Source organism: Capsicum annuum, chromosome 4 (genome assembly GCF_002878395.1).
Source record: "Capsicum annuum cultivar UCD-10X-F1 chromosome 4, UCD10Xv1.1, whole genome shotgun sequence".
NCBI lineage: Eukaryota > Viridiplantae > Streptophyta > Magnoliopsida > Solanales > Solanaceae > Capsicum > Capsicum annuum.
Genome location: NC_061114.1, coordinates 4701131 through 4707271, shown reverse-complemented (window position 1 = coordinate 4707271; position 6141 = coordinate 4701131).

Genomic DNA, 6141 nt, shown 5'->3' with positions numbered 1-6141 from the left:
GAGCCCGCCTGAAGAATAGGGTGAAGAAACGAAAAGTCAAGCAACAAAGCAAAGCAATTGAAAGCCAAGCAACAAGTTGGAAGAAATGGAAAGTCAGGAGCCCGCCTGAAGAATAGGGTGATAAAAGTCGAGTCAAGAGCCAACAGAAGCTGTATGGATAGGATTTTGTAATTTCATTTATGTTTTAACTTGTAATTTTTATTTTTTGATGTAATGACAGAGCCGTGGACCGGAACCTCGATGGAACCTCACTCGACTCTCCAACTCGGTATAGTCCACTTCTCTTCCAATCCTTTGAAATACCCGTGACTTGATTCTCTCATAACTTAGGTAGGTAGGATGTCTTAAGTTAAGACCCGGTTGTCCTTCTTCCTTATGTTTCTTTCTTTGAATAATGGTCGGGTCAAAATTTGGTCTCGCTGTCTACTGTTTTGTCTGAAAACACTTCGTGTTTACATTCAAAGGGGGCATGATGTAGACACCTAATTTCGTCTCTCCCCGATATCATTTTTACCTATTTTTTACCTTATCCTACTGTGTACTCTCACCCGTGTGATAATCCCTCCACAAAATGACAAAAATAACAATCCCCTAACTTATTTTATTTTTATCCTAACAACCTATCCAATCAAAACAGGACACCTACCTACCCTACCCTAACAAACTTTACCCCACGTCACCCTACCCCAAACCCCTAACATATATGTACATAGCCATACACGGATATAGATGGAAAAAAGGACCAAAAATGGATTTTCCACTTTAAGAAAAGGAGGGGGGCCCACACACTATTAAAAAGGGGAATTCCCATTTTTCCATTCATTCACATCACTCTCAGAATATACATAAACAATATATACACCATGGGAGGCCATTTTTGGAGATTTCCTTTGGCTTCTTCTTCATCCATCATCACTGCCATAAAAGCTCACAGCCAAGAGCTTTATTTTTACTCACTGGCACCTTCACTCACCAATGAGACACACACACAAACCTCACCATAAAACACGCACTAACACACAAAATCGCACACCCAGTGAGATTGAGAGTAGATCGAGAGAAAACTAGGTAAAGGAAGATATTTGACAATGATAGAGAGAGAGAACGAAGCAAAAGGGAACGTGAGAGCTAGGGGAGTATCGTTATTTCGTTATTGTTTCGGCAATAAACTCGCCGGAAGTGCGTCAAGACTGTCACAAATCCATTTAAACACATCAGAATACGGCGCAACTGGTACATTTCTGTTTGTTTGCGGTCATCACTAAAGCTACGGGAGTTACGGTGTCGTAAAGCAGTCGAGTGAATCTCGATTGGATTTCGATTTCGTTCGAAACTCATTAGGATACTGTACGGATTTCTCTGGTTCTCACGATATTTAGCTCAGGTTTGTTGATTCTCATTTCGGGTTCTGGGACTTGGTTTTCGTTCGTATTGACCAATCTATTGAGATTAGTTTGAGTATCTAAGTCGGAGTTCATCGCTGTTGGGGTTCCATTTGAAATTTCAATTTCGGGTTTTCTTTATTGTCAATGAAAGTCGATATTGAAAGGTCTATTTCTGATCCCTTTTAGTATTTTTTTTAAAATTGTGATATGTGGTGTGGTGAATTGATATTGTGTGAATCTTTCTCTATTGGATTTGGTGTTGTCTGAATCACGGAAGTTGGTTAATCGATCACTTGATTTGTGCGTTGGTTAATGTTCGATACCAAGTTAAAAATTGATTTGGTAGTTGAAGATTTATTGGTTTGGGTTGGGATGGAAACTCGACAAAAGTAAATATTAACTCAGGTTGATTAATCAGTTTGATTCATTTGAATTGGATATTAATTTTATTAAATTAGGGTTGATTTTGATTCGTAGATGTTACTAAACGCAATAGTATCATGATAGAACGTGGTTTGGGTAGGCAAAGTTAGGATTAAATATTTTGTTGAATGTTTGAAATTTTGTTGAGTGATTGAAATTCTATTGAATAGTTTGGTTTTCTCGTACTGAAAAAAAAAATGTATTTACTTAGCCGGGGAATGCCTCGAGGCCTTATGTACTTATTCGCCAGGGAATGCCCCTAGGTATCTTGTACGCAAAGGAGGTTCGTGATGAAGGCCCAAGGCATCGGGTAAAGCATTGGAGCTTAGTTTAGGATTAGCGTAGGTTTACTTTCAGTACCTTTTTTATTTCGGGTTGTAATAATTGGACTGGACATTATATTTTGGATTATTTTGTTTTTGTTTCCTTGAGTGATTGTTTTTGCATGCTTTGTGTGGTTTATGTATTTGTAATGTCAATTTAGCCGATACGCTCTGCCAAGCAACCGTGGTCAAACCATGGGATCGAGGGGTGCCTAACACCTTCCCCTTGGTCAATAGAATTCCTTAGCCGGAATCTCTGTTCGCAAACCAATATTAAAGAGTCAAAACCATTTCGAAAAGGATTTTCCAAAGGTGACTTGGCACACAGGATTATGCCAAGTGGTGAATTTGAATAAGAAAAAAATAATGTAAATAATCCTTTTTTTTTGAAACAAATTTTTCATTTTTCTGTCACTTACCAATAAAACCCTTTCGAACTTAAAATTCTTTCTTTTGGAGTATGAAAAAAGGGTGTGACACCAAGGACAGGAATCACGGTGTTTTACGACTAGCACTTTAAATAGCCATAAATTCTTCATCGAGTGTCCATTTTGGATGAATCTTTCAGTCAACTACGTAAAGAAATGTTGAAATCTAAGAAATTCCACAGAAAAATAAGTATAAATCATTCTAGAAGACAATTCTTGATACTGTAGGGATGAAATTTATCTAAGAAAAACTTCGGGGCATTACAATATCCCCCATTAGGAACATTCATCCCCGAATGTTGACGCGGGATACAGACAAGCATAATTTCAAGCATACTAAGGCATAGAAAGAATATGGCTAGGATTGTACCTTCCATTTCGCCATCCACTGGATAAAAAAGGTCAGGGTATCTAGCGCTCATGTCAACTTCTGATTCCCAAGTTGCTTCTTCAATTTTGTGGTTTCTCCGCAACACTTTAACGGAGGCTATCTCCTTGTTCCTCAATCTTTTAATGTGACGATCCAAAATTTCTACAGAATCTTCTTCATAGGACAAGGAGTCTGTCACTTTGATTTCTTCGACAGGCAACATTAAAGAATGGTCTCCCATACACTTCTTTAACATGGATATATGAAATACCGAATGAACAGAACCCAAACTAGCAGGCAATTCTAACTCATACGCAACTCCACCTATCCTTCTTACAATCTGATATGGTCCTATATAACGAGGACTCAACTTACATTTCTTCCCGAATCGCATGGCTTTCTTCATGGGAGAAACCTTGAGAAACACCCAATCTTCAACCTCAAACTCTAGATCTCTTCTCCTAACATCGGCGTAGATTTCTGACGACTCTGAGCTGTCTTAAGGCACTCTCTAATAACTTTCACATACTCTATTTCCTGATGAACGAGATCAGGCCCAAACATCTGTATCTTACCTACTTCATACCATCATATCGGAGACCTACACCTTCTCCCATACAATACCTCAAAAGGTGACATCTTAATATTGGAATGGAACTATTATTATATGCAAACTCTATCAATGGCAAGTGCTTTACCCAACTACCTTTAAAATTAATCACGTAGGCCCTCAACATATCTTTGAGGGTCTAGATGGTGTGCTCAGCTTGCCCATCTGTCTAGGGGTGGAAAGCTATGCTTAAATTCACTTGGGTACCTAAACCCTTTTGAAACGATCTCCAAAACTATGAAGAAAACTATGTACCTCGATCAAATATGATGGACAAAGGTGCCCCATGTGAATGAACTATTTTTGAAATGAACAGCTTGGCATAATCCTCTCCCGAATAATTAGTCCTGACAGGTAGAAAGTGAGCTGGCTTGGTTAACCTATCTACAATCACCCAAATAGAATCATACTGGTTTTTTGACCTAGGAAGTCCTGTAATGAAGTCCATATTAATCATCTCCCACTTCCACAAAGGCAAAGCTATCTCTTGAGAAGAACCACCTGGCCTCAAATGTTCCACTTTAACTTGTTAACAATTCAAACACTTGGCAACATAGTTAGCCACATCACACTTCATATTATTCCACCAATAAATGGTTTTCAAATCTTGATACATCTTAGTAGAGCCAGGGTGAACCAAATACCTCAACGTGTTAGCTTCGTCAAGGATTCTTTTCCTCAAACCATCTATATCTGGCACACACAACCTACCCAAGTATCTCAAAATACCATCACCACCAATTTTGAATGACAATACCTTCTGATGGCGCACATCTTTCTTGATCTGCATCAAGATGGGATCTTCAACCTGCTTTTCTTTAACTTCTGCACAGAAGAAAGATTTAGCTATCTCATGAACAACCACTCTTCCATCCTTGGAATCCAAAAGTCGCACTCCTAGATTTGTAAGTCGATGAATATCCTTAACCATCTCCCTCTTTTCTTTTCCCACATGAGAAAGACTGCCCATAGATAACCTACTGAGGGTGTCATCTACCACATTCATCTTGCCCGGATGTGTAACACCCCGAGATCCTATCCCCAGATGTCACATGGTGCTTATGACCCCGAAGGACCACAAGCTAACCCTTTATTGATATCTGTACCTGTACCTATACACTGCACAATGTATAAAATAAATGCGGAAACTAGCCATAAGATTCAACACATCCATGAATACTCATAATACAAAAAACTGAATACTAATACATCCATATGAAAAGCCTCTAAACTGGTTGAACTGTGGAGTTGATGGGACATGTCCCCAACTAACTCCGTCAACTAAAAATAAACAAAGTCTTAAGCAATAATAGTACATTAAAATTCATCCTTGGAGGAAGAGGACTCACTGCTAATGCCGTTGACTGGGACTGAACTGCTGAGGAAAAACTGGATCATGTGCCTTTGAAACTATGGTGTCAAATAAAACACCATAGCGCAAATTGGTCAGTACAAAAATGTACTGAGTATGTAGATGGGGTAGGCTAATACAAGGGCTCATGCATGCATAATATATAAACTGAATAATTATGAAGATTTTGCATGACAACACATACATGAATGCACAGAACAGAATACAATCATCGCAACTCTAGATACTGAAACTCACATACCACTTTACTGCAGACTGAACTCACTACTGATACTAAGATACTGAATCATTGACTCATCCAATATTGATAACTGAGGATCTAGATGTGCTTACATCAAGGAATGAACTCTGAGCTTACTGCTTTCGACTGACAGAATTAGAGATCAACTTTGCTAATAGATTATTCTGGAAGCGATTATCAATGATAAGAAGTATGATTATGTCTGAATCTGACGATAAGAATATTCAATAGGAATCTGATATTATGATCAAGACTGTCAGGCAAAATATCTCTTTATATGATATCAATCAACTGTATATGTGACCAATCCTATCTGTCGGGATGGTTCATGAATAAATGGAACTATCTGAGATCTTCATAAAGATAGATGACTGTATTTAACAGTCCTGATTTCTGAAGATTGATTCTGAAACTAAGACTGAATCTGAAACTAAAAATATGGGAAGTATTCACTTAACAAACATACCCCGACCTACCACAGGTGGGGTCCAACCTGTGCCCTAGTTGGAAAGGTGTCATTACCGCGCCACTAGTAAAGATAACTCTATGTGACCCTCATCTAGCAGGTCCTCAAATGAGAATGGTGGAGCCCTCATCTAGCAGGTCAAGACACCTCATCTACCCTTATCTAGAAGGTATGATGTCTCTCATCTACCCTCAACTAATAGGTATGATGACTCAACCTATACTGGCTACGTAATTCTGGAGCACAAGGATTGCTTCTAAGAATCACACCCTCTACTAGTAGGTGAGATCCCATCCTTGAGCTCGCTCGGTGCTAGTTTCTAATCCCAACTGAAACTAACAAAATTGAACACTGGCTGAACTGAATCTAACACTGATCATATTACTCAAAAGGTCGACTGAGTTATGCTGAGATCACTTGTTTTCGTATCTGATGGAAAAGATATCGAATCATGGTATTTGACTGACAATACAACACTTGAATGGATTACTCGAATCGATTCTGAGATTAGGATTGAATCACT